The sequence below is a fragment of the Giraffa tippelskirchi genome, chromosome 6, assembly GCF_054371585.1.
Source record: "Giraffa tippelskirchi isolate mGirTip1 chromosome 6, T2T-mGirTip1v1.2.pri, whole genome shotgun sequence".
Taxonomy (NCBI): Eukaryota; Metazoa; Chordata; class Mammalia; order Artiodactyla; family Giraffidae; genus Giraffa; species Giraffa tippelskirchi.
Window position 1 is genome coordinate 44,119,698 of NC_137280.1, and position 22,578 is coordinate 44,142,275.

Consider the following 22,578-nt stretch of genomic DNA (forward strand, 5'->3'; position numbering starts at 1 on the left):
GTATTATACATATTTTCTGGATAATTGCAGGAATGGATTTATATTTATCTTTATGCACTAGAATCTTCTTTTGTGTCTGATGCCATTCTAGTTTCCAGCTAGTCTGCCTGAGACATTTCATTTTTGCTTTAAAATCTTTATTAGTATTTATGAAAGGGGATTAGTTTTATTCTTGTTATCTGTTGCTTAAAGCAACAACTTATTATTACCGTCTCATCATTGTGTGGCTTAGGAATTTGGACATGACATAGGCGGAATGGCTTGTCCCTGCTCCCCCGTGTATGGAGTCTCGGCTGGGAAGATCAAGAACTAGAGGCTCGAACAGTGTGGGGCTGGCTAGGCATATCATTCTCTTTTTGACGTGGCCTCTCTCATGCCAAGGTTTGGCTTCCTCACAGTACAGTGTCTTAACAGTAGTCAGAACTGTGAGATAGAAGGTTCCAGTGTTCCAGGCTGGAGCTCTAAGGCGCCCAAGTCCCAGAATATCACTTCTGCCACAGCCTTTTGGTCCAGCCAATCACTAAAGTAACTGTCGTTTCAGGGGTAGGTGGTTAGACTTCATTTCTCAGTGAGAGGAATATCAAAGAATTTATTGCTACCGTTAGTCTTCCATAGTTCTGTTCTTTATGTACTATTTGTCATCATCATTATTTACCTTATGAGGCTGTGGTTTATCCTAGGGTGTTGGGCAAAATGTCTACTTCTGTGCACTTGGACATGATAAGTCATCTCTTCCTGTCTTCATGTTGTAGGTGTGGCTTGACTACTTGAGCGCTCTTAGCCCTAGACCAGAGAGAGAGAGAGAAATAGAAAAGTGTTAAGTATCTTTGGGTAGAAGCAAGAACTCCTTGAATGCAAGTTCATGCTCAAAATGATTTTTCTCTGTGGTACCAGATGGAAATTCCTGTCTCTGTGTGTGTGTGTGTTTTTGTGTGTGTGTGTATAAAATTTCATAATAGGTAGGCCAGTGTGGTACCTAGAGATTATGGTTTCATATACAATTTTAAAATTTCATATGCTATTTAAAAGTCTAGGCAATTGACATAAGAATGGCAAATTTTGGATTTTGTTAAGTCATTACATGAAAAAAAAATTACTGTCTACTACCACCTTTTAAGAAAATAAAGGGAAAATTTAGTTTCACAAAAACAATAAGCTCATAATCTAATAATGAAAGAGAATCCTCAAAAATTTTTTCTTAAGCTACATAGAGACACATTTTGGGAACCACTGGTAGAGCCTTATTTTGATTTGTCAGAATTTTTAAATAGCAAAAGCCATACACAGATTATTTTTTAATCACATTTTATGGCCATATTTATTATATAAGTAATGGGGGAAATTAACTGGTGTCATGGCCCTTATGAAAAGCACACATTTTAGTGTATGTCCCTTGGATTCCTTTTCAATGCAGAAAGATTTTAGTTTCATTAGGACCTACAAAACAAAATCAGATTTGCTAACTAAATATAAATAAAACTACCAAATCAGTAAGATTTAAATTATTGGTAACCATGCAGTATTGTATGGCTGTGACAGTCTTGCTGTTTACAACCTGTTGAGGTCTGGTACCTTTTGAGTCCAGCCTGTGCTGTTATTGGCTGTGTGACAGTATTTCATATCCTCTCTTCCTTATTTTCTTTTTCTTGAACTTATAGAAAACTTTGTCCATTAAGACTTGATAACAAAGACATTAAAATAATACTAGTCTCTCATTCCAATTGTAAGCACAAAAACAAATACTGAAATTAAATGGCATTAGGCTATCAGCTGTATAATGGTCATCCATATGAATTAGCAGATCCCTTTGTTAAATAACTTAGATTGTCATCAGAATGAAAATATGATTTTAGAAAGTTTCATGGACATTTATATACATTGAGTCTTTGGGGCTCCCAGTTTGAGCAAAAATTCAGCACCAATAGATTGTTTTCCTAACTGTGTCCCTCCTTAGCTTTTAGAATTGTTTTATTTTCTTTTTAAAATGAGATGCCTTATGTCAGATAAAATTCTCATTTTGTCATAGCCTTTAAGTTTTTTTTTCCTTCACTCCAGCTTTTATGCTACAACATCATAGTGTTTCTTCCATTTTCTTTACTTGTATAAGCACAACAAGCCAATGATTGAATAATCCTGTTAGTGAAACATTTTTAGGGCAATTCGTTGGATTGTATTGGGTGAATTCACTGGGTGAATTGATGCTTGGGGCTGTTTTTTGTGGTTGCTGGCTGTTACAAAGCATCATCTTGATGTCAGACATTTTCTTCTGGGGAGAATGAGCTGGGTGGACCATGAAGTGCAGAGGAGTGGAGCTATACCGAAAGAATGAAGGAATCAGGATGCAAGTGGGGTGGAGGGTCAGTAGGTGAGGGTGTGGTGGTGATCTTGAGCTCGGAGAGACCCAGATGTCACCAGCAGGTCTTCCTCTTGCTTCGGTGAGGATTTCACTTACCTTCCCTGATTTTCACCTTCCTCACCTACAGAATGGAATTGATAGATGCCCATTTATGGAAAACATCAAAAATAATGCATGTAAAGTTTGTATCAAAGTGGCTGGCACCTGATTTTTAACACAAAGGTGGCTCTCATTGCTTGGTTAGCATGTTAGACTGCTCATCTCCAGATCTTTCAAGTTGTATTTGTATCTTGTGTTATTAGATATTTTACGTGTAAATTCTAGATTTACAACTAATATACAAGCCTCTCTCATATCTTTTTGGATATGTAATGCTCTTCTTTGGTGGGAAGGCCGACACTTATTTGATGATGATTTCTGAAGCAAACCGTTCAGACATGAGGGCAAGGCCAGTGTTTTTAGGATAATATTTGATTCTGGGTTCACAGAAACTTCTTTAGTCAGAGGAAGTACTATCAGTGTCGGGAGAGGTACTTAATCTCTTTGAGCCTCAGTTTTGCATCATGAAACAGCGTAGTTACAATAGATATTTCCAGGTTTCTTCCGTACCTAAATTTTGACACAAAAGGATACCATCGCCAGAGGGTCCGATTTTCTCCACTGTGCCTCAAAGTTTTTGTTGAAACCCAGACACAGAGTAGAATGAACAATTGCCTCTTTTTTAACAAAATGGGAAACTCTGTTTTGGTCTGCACAATGAATCAAATTTCTGAGGTAGTGTCTTTTTTTGATATATTTCTTCTTCCTGACTGTTGGATCCATGGATTGACTCAGATCATACAGAGAGACAGTGACTGTTTGACTAGGTACTAACTTGTACTCCAAGGATAAACTAAGTTGCAGTGCTTTTCTCCTAGTAGTCTCAATTTTGGAATGCCATATTCTTTCTAGAATTCTGTAAAATACTGCTACACTTAATTATATCACATAAAATTATAATTGTACTCTAAGGGAAAAAGAACTTATCTGTGATACAAAATTAGGCCTGTGAACACATATACACTGTGAGCTGTTTTCAACTTGAAAATTAAAATGCCATTGTTTGGGTGCTTGCTTCTTTTTTTTGTCTTCAGTAGATCAAGCTGCCGAGTCACAGGGCCTTGAGTCAGGTGGACTCAGGTTTAATATCCAGCTCTATGCACATTCTTTGAGTTTAGACAAATTGTGTTACCTCTTCTTGGTTATAAAATGGGTATTATATAACACCTTCTTTTTAAAGAAGACACTTTCTTACCCTCCCTCATACTGTTTTTTTTTTTTTTTTTAAGAATGTTCCCTTTTTATGTTGAACCGATGATTATCTTAACGCAGTCATATACTGTTGAAAGCAGCAGCCTCCCTGGAGTGGGTGAGAATTGGGTGAGAATTAGCAGTGACAGTCATCTGGGGAAGAAGCTGGTCCTTAGAGAGGAAACAAACTCAGAAGGGGCTTTGGTGGACAGAAGCTTTGTGCTGGTCCCTGTGATGTGGGGGCTTCCCCGGTGGCTCAGCAGTAAAGAATCTGCCTGCAGTGCAGGAGACACGGGTTTGATTGGGTGGGGAAGATCCCCTGGAGGGAGGGCATGACAGCCCACTCCAGTATTCTTGCCTGGAAAATCCCATGGACAGAGGAGCCTGGTGGGCCACAGTCCATGGGGCCACAAAGAGCCAGACGCAACTGAAGTGACTGAGCACGAGCTGTGTCGTGGTGTTTGAGGACACTGCTGGGGATTGGGCGATTAAAGACCGCCCCATCCTTTGTAGACAGATCATAGAGGTTTTTTTCTTCAGATGATATAGTTTTAATGTTACTTCTGATTCACTTCCTTTTGTTACCCCACAGTCCTGAGGTAATTATTGTGCAGATTTGTGTGGGTTGTGCTCAGGGTTATGAGGGGAAGCTTCTAGACTCATTTTGTAGCAGAGTGGTCATTGCAGTTAGGGTGAACATCCAAGGAGAAGATGAGTTTCTGAGAGGAGTTCACAGTCTTATTCCCTCTCCCTGAATGGATTTTATTCCTCTGTTGTTAATATTTATAACAGGATTTATGCTGCTGCTGCTGCTGCTAAGTCGCTTCAGTCGTGTCCGACTCTGTGCGACCCTATAGACGGCAGCCCACCAGGCTCCGCCGTCCCTAGGATTCTCCAGGCAAGAATACTGGAGTGGGTTGCCATTTCCTTCTCCAGTGCATGAAAGGGAAAAGTGAAAGTGAAGTCGCTCATTCGTGTCCGACTCTTAGCGACCCCATGGACTGTAGCCTACCAGGCTCCTCCGTCCATGGGATTTTCCAGGCAAGAGTACTGGAGTGGGGTGCCATTGCCTTCTCCGAACAGGATTTATATTTTATTGCATTAAGGATGGTAGATGTGTCTTCTCACACTGATTTATTGTAAAAAAATAAATTGGTAATCAGTAGTAATCCTCACCTATTCTGGCGTATACTGTAGGCTTCAGTACCTATTCCTATTTCAGTGAGGATGGAAGGGAACACTCAGGCCAAAATGATCCAACCCTATTGGGAGGAAAACAATTAAAATTCTACTCATAGTTTTTGGGGGCCTTTTATTTTTGGGCAGACTGTTTGGTTGACAGGTTGGCATGTTCTAGTCTTGGTGGGAGTCATCTCTGAGCCTTTCTTTTATGTTTAAGAAAGATTAATTTCTGCCCAATACATTGCTATTTCTTTTCTCCCCTCTAATTCTCTTCAAGACTGCTATTGTGTGTTTTTGGCTGAGCACCCTAATTAAAGCCCTAGGACTTCTGCAGGAACATTGTTTAAAAGATCACCTGTCCAACCACAGGTTGTCTTAATCAAAGACGAAGGAAACCTTACCTTTGCCCTCAAGAAGCTCACAGTCTAGGGGGGATGTGCGTGCTCAGTCATGTCCGACTCTTTGCAACTCCATGGACGGTAGCCTGCCAGGCTCCTCTGTTCATGGAGTTTTCCAGGCAAGATTACTGGAGTGGGGATCTTCCCAACCCAGGGCTCAAACCTGCATCTCCTGTTTCTCCTGCATTGGCAGGCAGATTCTTTACCCCTTGAGCTAAATTTTAATATAAGCTAATCATGATAGTGATTATTTGCATATGTTGTGTCCAAATCCTTTTTTCCTATCACTTGTCAACACTTTAACTTTTCTCCAGTCTGCTTTATGTCTGTATCATTCTGATGAAACTCTTCTTAGGAAAGTCATGAGCAATTTCTGCTCTAACTCAGGTAGAAACTATGCAGCTCTCACTAAGGAGCCTTGAGTAGTGTTGTCCAGCCTCTCTTTCCGGGAACTCCCTCTCTTAGATTCTGTGCTGGTCTCCCTCCTGCCTCTTAGGTAATTTCTTCTCATTCTCCTTGGTTAGTTCCTTTCCTACATAATTTCTAAAAGAAGGAGTTCCTTAGGGCTTCATTCCAAACTCCCAGCTCTTTGTTCTTTAAACCCTATCAGTGGATTTAAATGATGTTTTCAAGTTAGTGACTACAAATTTAGTATCTTTAGTCGTCTCCCAAATTAGAGGCATGTGCATTCAACCACATGTGAGTTAATTTTTCTTCTAGGTCTGTCTCTATGTGAGAATATTGCTCTTTGGAGAGTTAGTGTTTTGTGATAGTTGCATTACTATATTGACTCTGATCACAGTGAATGAGAGACAGACTTGAAAGGAATGGTTGTATGAGATGTGCAAATTTGATGGGTATTTTATTTTTCATCATATCACACATACCAGTTGTATATGTGTACCTACCTGTAGCTTGGGTGCGTGTGTATGCTCAGTCATGTCCGACCCTTTGTGACCCCACGGGCTGTAACCTATAGCTTAGGAGTTTTTAAATAGATGATATATCCTTTTCTATATATCTATTTTAATTGTAGCTTACAAGTTTTTAATACTTAGTATGGATAAAAAGTTATGAAGTCATATATTTCTTCACTTAAAATTGAAGTATAGATGATTTACAGTTTTACTTAAGTTTCATGTTACAGCATAGTCATTCACAGTATTTAAAGATTATACTCCTCTTGTAGTTATTATGGTGCTTCCCAAGTGGCACAGTGGTAAGGAATCTGCTTGCCAATGCAGGAGACACAGGAGATGTGGGTTTGATCCCTGGGTTGGGAAGATGCCGTGGAGGAGGAAATGGTGACATAAACCAGAATTCTTGCCTGAAAAATTCCAGGGACAGAGGAGCCTGGCTGGCTACAATGCATGGGGATCACAAAGAGTCGGACACCACTGAGTGACTGAGCACACATAGTTACTGGAAAGGGTTGGTTATGTTCCCTATGTTATACAGTATATCTTTATTTATTTTATACATAGTAGCTTGTACATCTAAATCCCTTACCCTTATCTTTTTTTTTTTCATGGAAAAGCATTTTACTTTCTTATTTTTATTTTTTATTAACTTTTATTGGAGTATAGTTGCTTTACAGTGTAGTGTTCCTGCTGTACAGCACAGTGAATCAGTTACACATATATATACATCCCCTCTTTTTTGGATTTCCTTCCCTTTTATGTCATCACAGAGCATTGAGTAGTTTCTTGTGCTATACAGTATGTTCTCATTAGTCTTACATTTTATATATAGAAGTGTATATATGTCAGTCCCAATCTCCCAGTTCATCCCATCCCCTCTTCCCCACTTAGTATCCATATATTTGTTCTTCACATCTTTTGTCTCTATTTCTGCTTTGCAAATAAGTCCATTTATCATTTTTCTAGATTCCACATAAAAGTGAGATTACACATATGTGTTTTTCTCTGTTTGACTTACTTCACTCTGTATGACAGCCTCTGGGTCTGTCCATGCCTCTGCAAATGGGACAGTTTCATTCCTTTTTATGGCTGAGTAATATTCCATTGTACACACCTTCTTTATTTGCGCCTCTGTTGATGGACACTCAGGTGGCTTCCCTGAGTGTTGTCTTGACTGTTGTAAACAGTGCTGCAGTGAACACTGGTGTTCATGCATCCTTTCAAACCATGTTTTTCTTCTGATATATGCCCAGCTCCCTTACCCCTATCTTGCCCTTCCCTACCTTCCCTCCCCCTTGGTAACCACCAGTTTGTTCACTATATCTGTGTTATATTCACTGGTTTGTTTTATTGTTTTAGATTCCATGTATAAAGAGTTTCATGGGTTAGGAATCATTGAACTCTTTAAACAAAGAAAGAAAACATAAGCTTGTCTATAAAGTATATATAGAAGTATATTGTCTAAAGTATAAATTATTCTTCTGTAGATTAGATGTTATTTTTCACACCATTAACTTAATATTTGGGAAAGAATTTTACCTTGTATATGTAGTATACTTTCTTTACATTATTAAGGCTTTTAAAGATATTTTATCTAAAATATATGTTACGTATATAAATACAGTGTCCTATAATAGTTCTCATAGGTAAATCTTGAAAGTATGACTTGCCTCTTGATGTTACATGAGTTGAAACGTGCTGAGGTAAAGGTGTTTTCTGTTCAGTTGTTTGGGAGTTTTTGTGCTTTTCAGCAACAAGTGGAAAAACTATTGGCTTGAACTGTTGAAAAATCTCAAGTAATTTGATCCGTACCTCTAGCTTTTTCTTTTCTCCATGTGTCCTCTTCATTTCTATCAGTGTGTCTGGCTGGCTTGTTGACTGAGCTGGTGCTGGCTAAATTACAAAGAAGACCGACTTCGGAACATGAAGTATGGTGACTCCCCTTTTGTTAGTCATCTTTCCAGTGGCTGGTTCCATCTACTCTGTTGTCCATCAAAAATCAAGTTGGTTTTATTACAGTTAGAAAGTATATTTTTTGCATTCCGACACTGGTGTTGATGACTTTCTCTTTACTTTTTGGCTGTGCCTCTTAGTATGTGAGATCTTAGTTCCCCAACCAGGGATCAAACGGCCACCCCCCTGCATTGGCAGCCCGGAGTCTTTAACCACTGGATCACCGGGGAAGTCCTGATGACTTCCTTTAATTGGTGACAATCTTGAGAAAATTATGAGGCTACATTTGAGTCAGGAAAAAAATAATGTCCAGATTTATTAACAATGTCAGCCTGGGTGGCGTGAGGAACACACTGCTCTTGTTGGTACCATACCAAAAACTCAAGGCAGCTGTTTTCAGGCCGATCACATTTTGGGCCACCTTTTGCAAATCAAATTGCCAACAGTGATAGCATTATTAAAATTTTCATAATAGCCTAGTGGGTAAGAGCATAATAGACTCAGCAGTCAGACTCTGGGTTCAAATCCAGGCTTTGCTGCCTTATCAGCTCTGTGGCCTTGCGCTTCATCTCAGTTAAGTTTCTGAATCTACAAAGGAGTGATGATAGTGGCAGTACCTGCCTCATAGGGTTGTTAGGAAGATTAAATTAAGTAACACATTTCAAGCCCTTTGCCCAGAGCTCTCAATGATAGTTGTTGGTTGTGGTGATATTAAACCCAAACAGCAAGATATGGCCCTTCCCTTATACTACTAGTTAGAAGGTGCTGTCTTAGCCACTATTGCACACATGACTTCTTTTTCTTTCTGGCTTATTTTCCTTCCTCTGGCTCTGTTCCTAACTACTCATTTTTTTAAACAAGCAAATAAAATATCAAGTGCCTCTCCTTCTAACCCTCCCCTACCTTTTAGAAAATCATCAACCTATTCCTTTAAGGCTGCTAACAATCTTTTTTAAGTGATGTTAGTTCGGTCCTGATTTCTTTTTCTTTTGTTTTTTGTCTCAAAGTAATTGTATTAGTTGATGCTCTCCTTGGCAAATGCTCACACCACCATTTGCTACTGTTGGTTGTTGGTTTAGTCACTCAATCGTGTCTGACTCTTGTGACCCTGTGGACTGAAGCCCACCAGGCTCCTCTGTCCATGGAATTCTCCAGGCAAGAATACTGGAGTGGTCTTTTCAGTCAGTCCACTTGCATTCCCTAACCCAGGATACCACGTCTGTTTTCTCTCTCTGTAATTTTACTTTTTCTAGGAATTTCAAGTAAGTGAAATCATGTAGTCTGTTGTCTTTGTGTCCGGCTTCCTTCTTTAGCAAAATGTTTTTGAGACTCATTCATGCTGTGGCATACGTTAGCTATCCATTCCTTTTGATTGTTGAGTGGTATTTCATTGTGTGAATGTACCACATTCTGAAAAAGATTCATTCTCCAACTAAAACTTTTGAATTTTTTTCAGCATAACTGATAAGAACATTCATGTACAACTCTCTGTATGGCCCTCTGTCCCTGAGATGAATGAAAACACACCTTGATGTGAAATCGTTGGGTTAGATGATGAGAAGCTTGCAAACTGTTTTCCAAAATGACTGTACTATTGCACTTTCCCACCAACAAGGGATGAAATGGAAAGGTTCTAGTTTCCCCATATCCTTGGCAATGCTTTGGGTATTTTACTGGATGGGCTATGGTATTTTGTTTTGATTTTGATTTCCATTTTCCTAATGACTAACGATACCCAATATTTTTTGATATACGTTCCCTATGATATATATATATAAAATGTCTTCACATATTTTTCTCACTTAAAAAAATTGAACTGTCTGTTTTATTATTGTGAGAGTCCTTTATTTATTCTATGTACACCCTTTATTATATATTTAGCTCTTTATATATTCTAAATACATACATATTTTCAGATAATTATTTTGCCAGTATTTTCTTTCAGTCTGTAGCTTGTGTTTTCATTTGATAAATTATTTCTCTTGAAGAACAGGAGATTTAGTTTAACTTTATTATATTTCAGATTTTTATTTATCTGTTTATTTGGCTGGGCTCTTCATTGCTGTGAGTGGCTTTCTCTAGTTGCAGCGAGTGGGAGCTACTCTTTCTTGCAGTGTGTAGGCTTCTCCTTGTGGTGGCCTCTCCTGTTGCAGAACACAGGCTCTAGGGCGCGCACACTTCCATAGTTGTGGCATGTGGGCTCAGTAGTTGTGGCTCCTGGGCTCTCAAGCACAAGCTCCATAGTTGTGTTGCACAGGCTCAGTTGCCCTGCAGCATGTGGGATCTCCGCAGATCAAGGATCGAAACTGTGTCCCCTGCAATGGCAGGTGAATTCTTTACCACTGAGCCACCAGGGGAGCCCAGAAGTTTTAATTATAAAGGAATTCGGTTTTGTGTTTTTCTTTTATGGTCTTTAAACAATTTTTTTTCTTTTATGCCTTTAAGTATCATACCTAAAATATTTTTGCCTAATCAGCAGTAATTTTCTCCAACTGCTTTCTTTCACAAGCTTTGTAGCTCTTATTTCTAGATCTATGATGCTATCCATTTTGAGTTGATTTTTTTCCATAGTGCAAGGTAAAGGTTGAGGTTCTTCCTCCCTCTCACATGTATAATCAGTTTTTGGTACCTTTTTTTTTTGGAAAGACTGCCCCTTTCTTCTCTGAAATACCATGTCACCTTTATTGAATACAGATTGATACAAATGTGTGAGCCTGTTTTGGACTCTGTTCTCTTCTGTTGTTTATCTTTATGGCAGTACCCTACCTCTTTGATTATTATAACTTTATTGTAAGATTTGAAATCAGGTATTAATATTATCTTTCCACTTTTAGTTTTAAAGCCAGTCCTCATTCAAAAATGTCTCAGCAGGAGATTTCCCTAGTGGTGCAGGTGTTAAGACTGCACTTCTATTGCAGGGGGCACTGGTTCAATCCCTGGTCAAGGATAGAAGGTCCTGCATGCTACACAGCATGGCCAAGAAAAAAAAATCCATGTTTATGCATCTGTCTAGGCAATTATGGGCAGAGAAAGCTATTAAGACGTCTCAGGAAAAATCAGTTTTACTTGGACTAGGGTAGGCTTGTCATTGTACTGAGTTGCTTGTCACAGCTAGCAGCATTTAGCAGAATCACACTTGGCAGAATCATAATTATGTGTAATGCCTGCCATGTACCAAGTGCTTTGTGTAATTATTTCATTTAATACTTTCAGGGTGGTGCAGAGAGGACATTATCCTCATTTGATAGTTGAGTCCACAATAACATTTTTGAGGTCACACGCCTAAGCAACTGGCTTGCGATGGAAACATTAACAGCAGCAGTATTCACGTGAGAGAGCCGGGTTTTGAAAGCTCACCTGTTTGATGATCTTAGCCCCAGGTTCTTGATCTGCTCCAGGCAGCTTTTTTTCTTTCTATGGAGAGGAGGTTTATCTTTTTGGTTTATACAGTGGAAATAGTAGTGGTTGTAAGAGAGAGGACAACGTGTGTCCCTCGGTCATTTCCTGCAAGGTTCCTCTCTGTCCTTCTGTCACTCTGCCAGGCTCAGGGTAGTCTTCTGCTCCTCTTCCCTTGAAACTCCTAAAGGAGCTTCCTGAAAAGTGTCAGGGCTCACAGAAGAGTAGGGAGATCGGTTTCTTATAGGATTGTCATTGCTCGAACTGTCGCTTTAAATAGCTATTATTTCCATGGGCAGAAGAGCCTGGTGGGCTATAGTCAACAGGATCATAAAGAGTCAGACATGACCAAGCATGCACACAGACACAGAGACAGTGACTTAGAAAACATTTTGTAATTCTATGTTTATAAGTATTTTATTAGTTCTTCTGGTTTAAAGTGTCACGCTGAGGTATCATAATATACTGTCTTCATATTTTTATGTATTGTCTGTCTTCATGTTTTTATGTATCTTTGTTTAGTTTGGATTCATTAGCACTTTTTCCTCCTTATATTAGAACATTCAGAAAAGCCTTTGTGAATGGTATAGATCAAGCCGTAATTGTTTAATGTCATCATTTCTACTCATATCACAAGTTTTAACTCTTGACTTGTTGCATAGTGTGATGTCCTTGAATAAATTAGTTGTTGGTATAGAATTAGAATGGGCTTAAGTAGGTCAGCATAATGAGTATATTTACCCCAGGAGCACTGTAAAGAATTGATGACCCCTATTATGTAACAGTTTATTGCACACTGCTCATGGACTACCACTTGAGGAGAATCTATTTGTTTTATTTACTATAATAACTTCTTATTTGCATATAGACTTCCTTTTGTTTTTCATGAATCATCTCTGCCTGATTCCCTAGCTGCATTTCTTTATATATGATGGTCTCCAGCCTAAGCAGGTCCTGGTAAAAATGAAAGTGCATTTTTCCCCATTTCTTTTCTGTTTAGACCTCTCAGGTTATGAAATCAGATGTTTCTAGTGCCCTAGAACAATGGCAGTTTGAGTATTAAATTAACATTAGTTTTTTTTTTTACTGTTAGGTTCTATTTATTCTAAAGAATAAAGAGCTCAGAAGAAAGTTAATACTCAAGCCTGATAATGATTCAGAGTATGAATTATTACAGATTGGTGTCACCTGAAGGGAAAAAAGTACAGTAGCTCAGTTTGTAAAAACATTCCTTGAAGCTGACTAAATCTAGTAGTCCATAATAGTTAAAATGAAAACATACTACTAGCAGTCGTGCAGTTTTTCTTAGATCTGTAATGTACACAAAAGTGGTAAATATTAATACACATAAAATCTCATAGGTACATATTTGTCATGTTCGTATTCTGGGCTGTGCATCTTGGAAGGAAACTTCTTAGGTGCAGTGTAAGTGACCCTTGTGTGGGTCAGAGGAAGTACATGGTCCTTCATTGCTAAGTTCTTTCTTCTCAAAGGTACCGACCCAGAAGAAACTTGGGGAGCTGTGCCTTCATTATAGAAAATGTTCGATTCTTACTTTCTTATCCACTCTTACTTCTGCAAATTGCCATAGATAGCATCATTTTTACGGTTATTTAAAAATTTGTTTTGGCTCTGCCGCACGGCATGCAAGATCTTTGTTCCCGACCAGGGAATCAAACCTAGGGCCCTTGACAGCGAGAGCCAAGTCCTAACCACTGACCCTCCAGGGAATTCCCTATTGCATCATTATACTCTAGACTTTTTTTTTTTGAGATAAGTTATTCACTTTTGAATGTCTTTGTTTAAGCAGTTATGACAGATTTTTATTTCAGTAATTTCAAGCCATTCTCTTCCATAGAGGCAAACTGTAAATCACAGCAAAGTAAGATCAGCATGCGAGCTTAATTAATTACTTAATTAAATCATTCATTCATTCATTTGGCAAACATCTCTTCGGCACTGTATTACTGTGAGGTGATCATTACACTAGGAGTGCCTTGTAAAAATGGGTAGCTCGGGCCTCCTCTGCTTTTATTCAGTGAAGTGCTAGTGATTAGACAAGCAGCTACCAGAAAATGTTATATGTTTTATGTTGAGAACTCAAAAGTTGATGGGTAGACACCTCATAATTCACACTGAAATGTGGCCTTGTATCTTATATTAGCGTGTACAAATAAAAGTTGTGCAGCAAGTCTGCTTCTTGATTTATATGATATCAGTGAGTTATTGAGTAGAGAGATGTTATTAATGAGTATTACTTATTATATTGGTTATAAAAAATCATACCGAATCTAATGAGTCTGACAGGATTCTGCATTTTTTGTTCATATTTGTTCATTTCTCTTTATTGCAGATTTCTCTTGGATTTGGCTACATATTTATAGATCTTCTGCACTGTGTACAGTCACAGGTGAGTTAAAAGTAAGCTTTCCTGTTGGTATATTTTGATTTTTAAGTGTAATCAAACATTTAAAATTTTTACAATTGAGCAATATAGTATGTAAATAAGATGAATGTGAATTTTTAAATGTTGTACATTTGTCTACATTTGTTTTATTATGAAGATTCAGTATCCATGTGTTGGAAATGATATTTGAAGGTAAAAGGACCATAGCTGTTTATCAGTGTTTGTTATGTATATTTGGGAAGAGTTTATATTTACTCATTGGATGAAGTGAATTATAATTTCATAGCCTGGAAAAATGTGTATTTTTATATGTAAATAAAAGAATGGTTGCTATAGATTTTGGCAGCAAATTTCAGTCTTATATGGGTAGATTCAACGAGCAGGCTCTTCTGGTCCAACCAGTCTGAAATAGCTTCTCAACCACTCCTTATCACACAACTCTGATTTATTTTTATCATAATGTTTATGATCATGTGATATATTTTATTTTTAGTCTCTCCTACTAGAATATAAGCTCCATGAACATTGGGGCCACTTTTGTCTTGTTAAAAACAGTATCTGTAGCCCTTAGAATAGTGCTCATTGAATAGGAAAGACTGAGTAAATGTTTGATACAGTAATTATTGGGTAATAGATATTAAGAATTGATTTATATTCAGAGTCATTAAACTCTGCATCTGTAAATACAAACTAGAAATAGTTCTTTATACTTTTCTCTAAATATGAAATTAATTTCTATCAGATACTTTTTTTAAGTATAGAGCTCTTAAATGCTCAGAGAAATTACCTGTGTTACTCAAGTATGCTTAATCAGGGTAGAAGTCAGAGGATAATGCTTCCAATTCTGTATTTTGTCACCACCCTAGTAGATTCTTAGGATTAAGTGATGGATAAATCTGACACAAGTGTGGGAGCTTCTTGCCCCCTTACTCCATCGTGCTACCATGATGGAAATGTTTTACGATACCTCTATGGAGAACAAAGTTTATTTGACCTTAGCTGTCCAGTTTTAATCTCTGAAAACCAAAGAAGTTAAAATTTTCCCACTACCTGTCAGTGCATACAAAATGTAGTTTAAGTTGTGTTCTCTTTGTAGACTGAGGGAAATTTGGGGCCATTTTTCTGCCCTCTATATTGATGTTTGAATTCATTATTGAAGGTACTTATATGCATAAGTTGACACAGCTCTTACCTTGTGTGCCTGGCAGTTATTCTTTAAGTGTCCCAGGATGTTAGTCATTACTATTGGTTTGTTACCTTTCATTTTTTGTATGCATTGTTTTTTGATCTGTTTGACCCTCTTTAGATATTGGTCTCTCCTTCTGCCATCATGGTTTTTCATTTATAGAAAGAACTAAGTCTAACCTCTAGGCCTTTTTTTTTTAAGTTAAATTTTGGGAATTGCACAGCCATTTCTTATTTACATATAATTTGCAAGTGCAACTTGCAGAGATTCCTTTGATAATACTAAATAACAGCAGTTATTACTTATAGCTCCCTCACTGTGTGCCAGGCATTATGTAAGTGCGTTTCATTATCTTCAGAACAACAGATAAGGAAATTGAAGCTGAGAGAGGTTAAGTGACTTTTTCAAGGTCATATCAAGTGAGTGGCAGTTTGCCACTTCAAAGACTTTGATCTTAACCCCTGAGCTCCATTTTCTGCCTGAGTAGCCTTAAAACAAGCGTATTTGTGGCAATAAATGTAATATAGGAACATAGTATTCATATTTGAGGACTTAAAATTAATTTTCAAATCAAATATTATGGAATATTTTGCTTATATTTCATTAGTAGGACTTTTAAATAACCTTTATTTCAAACTGTAGAACATAACGACTCATTTGTAGTTTAATGATGCCCTAAACAATTTAAAGTCCCACTCGGGCACTTTAATTTCATACTCACTTTTGGGGGGCAGGTGCATGGGAAAAAGCCATTTGGATTCTTTGTTTGTTGTTGTTAAAAGAATATGGTATCCTATGAATCAGAATTCTTTATTCCTTGCAATATTAGAAATACTATGTTATGAGTGGCATCTCTGATTTGTTGGATAAATCACTTTTACAGAGAACAGGTTGTGTGAAATATTGTGACTATAGAATTACTTAGAACCCTTATCTTGGATGGTGTCATAATTCGTGTCTCTATGGAGATTTATTTTAATTATTTAAGAAATGAAGTGACATAACTTTGAGATAAAGCAGAGTTGGTCCGAAAAGAACTTCAGCTTTCCTTATTTAGTTTATTTTCAAGGTTGAGTAGGATATATAATACAGAGATATTTTGAGTCTCAAATATATAATATATATATTGTTGTTGTTTAGTCGCTCTGTCATGTCTGACTCTTTTGTGACCCCATGGACTGTAGCCTGCCAGGCTCCTCTGTCTGTGGGATTCTCCAGGAAAGAAATACTGGAGTGGATTGCCATGCCCTCCTCCGGGGGATCTTCCCGATGCAGGGATAAAACCCACATTTCCTGCACTGGCTGGCAGCTTCCTTACCACCGAGCCACCAGAGAAGCCCTATAAGATACTGTACATGACTGTAAATTTTGATTTGAAAACATGGTTAAGTATACTTCTTCACACTTTCCTAAAGGATTCTGTCTCTGAGTGTAAATGCAAATTCCAGATTTGAGTATAGTGGAAGAGAATTCTGTAGTTTGAATTTAAAAAGACAGAATTTTTTTAGCTGCCTGGACTATGCTTCCTAATGTATAGCTTCGTGAGTGTTGCCATTGCAATCTCACATTTTAAGCATTTTTAAGGTTGGCCAATAAAAAGTTCTCAGAATTGATAGTCAAAACAGGAGCAAGTGCTAGATAAATCTATTTTGATAATGTAGCCTTGAAGTGTAATATTCCCTTTGCTATGAAAACCTGAGCTCACTGTGGAGTCATATATATTGTGGATTTATTTATAAGTTTATTTTCTCTACAATAGAGATATCTGGGGTGGGGACAGAATGGGATGGGTGGCTGAAGGTTGTTCATGCATGCTAGGTTAGATCTCAACTCTTCAATACCAACATGGAGAGAGAGTTCTCCCAAGTACAGTAAAGCATGATATACCTCTTGTGGTTTGTTGTATACTCAGTGCTAAACACTAAACAGTATATTAAGTATATCAAGACATAAAAGAAATTATGTCCCCACTGATTGAAAATACATTTAAAATGAGTATTCTTGGATTTTGAATTCCTTCTTTGTTCATAGACATGAAAAGATTTGTCATTAGGTGTTGGATTTAACTGAGAGGTGTGTAAATTCCCATGAAGACAGGCAGCTTGATTTGAGCTACACATCTGAGAAAATCAGTATTATTCTAAACAGAAATGTAGTATATTAATATTTAAATGCTTTAGGCAAAAATCTGCCAGCATTTAATTCTATTGCTGTTTTGGTGGTATTTCCTTCAGATGTCAGCAGTATAGGCGCTGTGATTTGGAAAAATAAATATTTTGACAGTTGATAAAATGCCCTTGCATTTAGCTATTCAAACTGGAATCCTGAGCCCACCCTCACCCCCATGGGTAGAACCCTCTGCTCTTTGTACTAGACTGGACCCAGGAAAAAACAGGCTTACTGGTAAGTTGAAATTATCTTCCAGTGGGTGTTATTGACACAAAGCCACATTTGGAAACTACTTGTGTGACCTGCCAGTTTTTAAAGCATTTTTCCTCTTCCATTTTCTTCCCTTTTTATGCACACATTCATGTAAACAGCTTGGTTTAGTTTTTGCCCATGAAACTACATTCGTTCAGCATCATTAACTTGCTTTTCTCTCTTCCCTCCTTCCCTTCACCTTCAGGCCATCCCTCCTTACTTCTCACTCTCTTCTCTTTCAGAATATTAATTATTTATTTCCTGTTAGTCTGTGCTAAGTGCTGTGGGAAATATAAAGAATGCCTACCCCAATGTGTTAAACTGGAAAAGGAGTACTGCTGCATATTTAACTCCATATTTCCTTGCAGGTTCTTTCCCCATTGAATTGGCTCTCTGATCTTTCTCTTAAAGAAGAAAACTGAGCCTTGATTTCTGAATTATATGTCTGCTTCTGCTGAAAGTCTTAATCTATGGTAGAGATCAAGGCAACAGCAACAACAGCAAAAGCTGTCCCTCATAAACAAATGTCCTGTTTACATGGGGGCAGCAGTGCTTGCAAAGTGTGCCCCTGGGAAGGTGCACATTCCGGGAGGTAGGTGTGTTAATGCTTGATGAACTTGAGATGGTCGGAGAGTCCAGGCTGTCTGCGTGTAGAGCAGGGGTCCAGACAAGCAAAGTGATGTCAGCTCAGTGCATTGTTGAAAGATTTACCAGCAATAGGGCAGAATCTGGTTTTTATGGCTCATTCAAATGCTAGAATAGCAAAATTTAGAGTTGCAACAATTTTAAAACATGACTTTTTATAAAATTCATCAGGATGTTTCTTGGGCTGTAAGTTGAATTTCAGTGTAGAAAGATTTCACTGGGAGAGCACTGTGTTTTTTTAATTGATAAATTCTAAGTGTGACTTCTATTGGCATCACTGGTATTCTTTAAAAATAATTAAAATTAAAAGTACTGCCAGTCTAGGGCTTCCCAGGTGGCGCTAGTGGTAAAGAACCCGGTTGCCAGTGCAGGAGGTGTATTGATCCCTGGGTCGGGAAGGTCCCCTGGAGAAGGGCATTGACCACCCACTCCAGTATTCTTGCCTGGAGCATCTAATGGACAGAGGAGCATGGTGGGTGACAGTCCATAGGATCACAAAGAGTCAGATACAACTGAAGCGACTTAGCATGCATAGCATGACACTTCAGTTTCCTCTGAAAAGCTACTCTCAGCCTTGTGGGATTAGATGGCTAAGGCAAAAGTATTGCCAGTCTATACCTTGTGTAGCTCTTTTGAGTTAGCATGTCTTAGAAGAAGTAGCACTGGAGCTAGAATCCTCTGAGAAAGAAGTAGAAATCTGTAGGATAGGTGTATGTATGCCTGGGAGTGGGGAGAAGTGGTTGCAGATTGTTTATATTAATAAAACTTATATTCTCTTGCCTTTTTTTGTTACTGGCCTTTAGATTTCAATTCAAACTTATAAGTTCTACTTAACCTGAAGAGTAAAGTTGTTAGCTTTAGGGAGAAAGTCTGCGATAAGCAGAATTGCACATTTGTGCCACCATAGTAACAAGTGCGTGGCATTTGACGTGGATCAGTTACTAGGGTAAAGAATCTGCCTGCCAATGCAGGAGACCCAAGGGACAGGTTCGGTCCCTGGGTCAGGAAGATCCCCTGGAGCAGGAAATGGCTACCCACTCCAGTATTCTTGCCTGTAAAATTCTGTGGACAGAGGAGCCTGGTGGATTACAGTCCGTGGGGTCACGAAGAGTCAGACATAACTTAGCAACTGAACACACACACACACACAAGGAATTTTAGCTATGCCGTTCACTTTCATTTTGGAAGAAGTGACAGATGTATGTTATTTTCTGGACAGGGGTTGAATTTGAGTCAGCTGACCTTGCCAGAATTTCCTTAAAGAGAAAATAACAAATAAAATCAGGCTGCTTCCATTAAACACCTCATAGTTTATTTTTGAAGCTCACATCATGCATGTTGTTTTCCACTCTTCATAGCATCTAAATGTAAGGGATAAATTAAACATTTATTTATAAAATTGTTTATATCCATAATGATTACGTAGCCTGCTTGCCTTTCATCCTCCTTCCCTCCATCCCTCCCTCCCTTTCTTTTTTTCTGTGTTTCTTTGCTGTTGGGATATAGAGGTTTCTGTTGAGACTTCCATTGCTAGCTTGAGACTCAGAAAAACTGGACATAACCTGAGACATTAACAGTGGATTTTGACACTTGTGATTTTAACCCAGTTTTGCACATTTGGTTTGTCAGAGCCTTGTGTGCTACTTGATGAATGAATCATGGGTTTCTTCAGTCAGTGGAAATATATTTTTTGGTTCTAGTCACAGCTACAGTTCTGCCTTTCCATCCGAAAAGAGCCAAAGGGAAGGAAGAAATATGTAGCATTTAATAATGGCTAAGTAAGAATTTAACCATATACAATAGATGTATGTAGTCCAGTTTTGGAGGATCTCTTAAGTACATGTCTCCAGGCAAAGTTGAGAGATTGTGGTGCCGTAGTCTGTAGACTTACTTGCCTTTACTGCTTTTGGAAGTATTCAAAAATACTGAATTGATTTAGAATTGATAATTTGAGGGCTTTGCTTTCTTTAAACCACAGTTTTAGCCTTTTTGGTGCCAGTTACATAAATTTCTAACATGAGCAGAAATCATACATTTGAAATTTTGTGGTCTTCACCTAAAGGATGCGTAGTCTGTTAGCTGTCAATATCACAGCATTGGAGCCCAGTTTTACTTCACCTCCTTAAGAAGAGCAAAGGACTAAAAAGCATGGGTGTGATGAGCTGGGGTAAATTTCATCAGACAGATGAACGGGTGAGCTTGTAAAAGACTTTGCCGTGCTTATATGAATACCAAGACTTTGACTTCTTCACCTAAACTATGAAAGAATACCTTTGAAGAAACAACTGTGTTGTAATTATTGAATTGGTGGCTTAAGTTAGAATAGAGAAAACCAAGGCTGGAGGAAACAGTTTATCTTGCAGTTTCTTTGAGTTCTTTGTCACGAAAAAGGCTGTTTGATCTAGATTTCTAATTCTTCCTTTTATATGACAGTTTTATTACAGCCCAGAAAATAAACTATTTGCTAGGTTATGAGATAAAGTTTGAAAACTGTATGGTGGTTACTGATGCTATTATATTTGAATGGAATGGAAATGGAAATTTCCTTTGACTTGAATTAAACATCTGTTAGACAAATTAAGTCGGTTTTATGAGTTTTACTTATATACAATAGTAGATTTTGTGCATGAACCCAGTGGAATCTTGATTTTAGATTTTCTCTGAAGCTAGATGCTTTGGAACATTAAAATTTTCCCCTAATGTAGAAGTTAGATGTTTATTGTTATTACTCCTTCAGAATAATTCCCAAAGTTTCATAAAATCTTTATTGTCCAACAGGTAAGTTATTACTTCTTTGAACTTGTTCACTGATATATTTATAAGTCAAGATCTGTCTCAAACTTTTTCATTAAAGAGAAAATATTAAATCTTAGTCTTTGTAACATACTGCTGTTATCTTTTAAATATATTAAATATATTGTGATTTTAACATATCCTAAATTCTAGTCCATATTGCTCCAAACCATAATGCGTGCTCACTTTATTTATCTATTTCCCATCTTTTAATTTTTTCTCTTCCTTATTTCTAAAAGGAAGGAAAAAGACAAAACTTTTCTTCTTTGACACCACAGTGACTATCATCAAAACTGTTCAACACCAGAGCCAAATGATGTTTGCATCATTGGCCACAGTCCCCATGGATATTCTGCCCTGGTGGCTGTCCTCTGGCCCTGAGGGGTCCAGGAATGCCACACCGGGAGCTATACGCTTACCTACTTATTGACCATCCTTGACCCTAGAAAATGAGAGGCATTTGTTTATTATCTGTTTATTTCCACAAATTTGATATCTTTGGCTTATTGTGGTACTTCTCCTTCAGTGGTTTTGTCATTACTTTTACTGAGGTCTCTGTGGTCCTGTTTCATACTAAATTTCAAAGGCCAATTATGAAAATAGCATACCCGATCATTTATTTATATGCTACAATGAGGTTTCATGAGTTTACATTTTCACAGTGTTTTGAAGTAGAGATAAATGTAGGTTACCTTGAGTGGTAGAGAGAAAAGGAAAAACAAACATTTACTATTATTTTTGGCAAGATGTGGTTCTTGACCTTTACGTGTTTTGTATGAGTTTCAACTCTGGATAATTCTTTGTGTCAGGAATTGAAGTATGTTCTGATCATGTCTAAATTCTCTTTGGTTGAATTTGAGACTGAACCACTTTTGATTTTCGAAGCTTTCAAATGGGCTGTAATGTCTGTAGTGAAACAGAACTTGGTGTCTTTCAACTCACCTGCTTTTAATTGAATCTTGTAGCGATTGCAAAGACATTTTGTGCTACCTTCTATATTAGTTGAGGAAAATGATTCTTATCTCAGAAGAGGAAACTTGATTAACTGATCCCATCAGATACTACAAAATGAATTTCTTCAGAAGTACTCGAAAGATGTGCATCAAGAATGTGAAGGAAATTGAGTTGGAAGCATCCTACTTCATTAGAATTTTTTTCATTATATAGAGCAACATGTTAGTGTTTTGTTTTTTTTCATGGTTTTGTTCATAGAACATTTTTAACGTTACTGCTGCACATATATGTGCATGTAACTTTTCTGTGTCAGTGTGTCACTAGATAGATAAATTCGTTTTATTTAAAAAGAGCATTGCTATATTACCAAGGGATTTCCCTGGTGGCTCAGATGGTAAAGAATCTGCCGGCAATTCGGGAGATCTGGGTTTGATCCCTGGGTCTGATCCCTGGGTCGGGAAGATCCCCTGGAGAAGGGAATAGCAACCCACTCCAGTATTCTTGCCTGGAGAATTCCTCGGACAGAGGAGCCTGGCAGGCCGCAGTCCATGGGGTCGCAAAGAGTGAAAGACGACTGAGTGACTTTCGCTCACTCACTGACTCATGTTACCAAAGACTGATAATTATGAGGCGACCCCAAACAGGTAGAAAGTAGGACATGGGCACAAATGAAGACT

The 22,578-nt window shown here is 37.9% G+C and overlaps 1 protein-coding gene across 23 annotated transcripts in view; it reads left to right on the forward strand.

Annotated features, from left to right (window-relative positions):
- Positions 1-22,578, forward strand: part of NCOA2 (nuclear receptor coactivator 2) — a 428,580-nt gene that overhangs the window by 231,270 nt on the left and 174,732 nt on the right. For 20 of the 23 annotated variants that reach the window (XR_014057045.1, XR_014057046.1, XR_014057048.1 and 17 more), the window contains one exon: positions 13,849-13,905. The gene's annotated coding sequence lies outside the window, so the exon portion shown is untranslated. Of the gene's footprint in view, positions 1-13,848; positions 13,917-22,578 lie in introns of all 23 variants that reach the window. The other 3 variants (XM_081501788.1, XM_081501795.1, XM_081501796.1) reach the window with 1 other exon arrangement.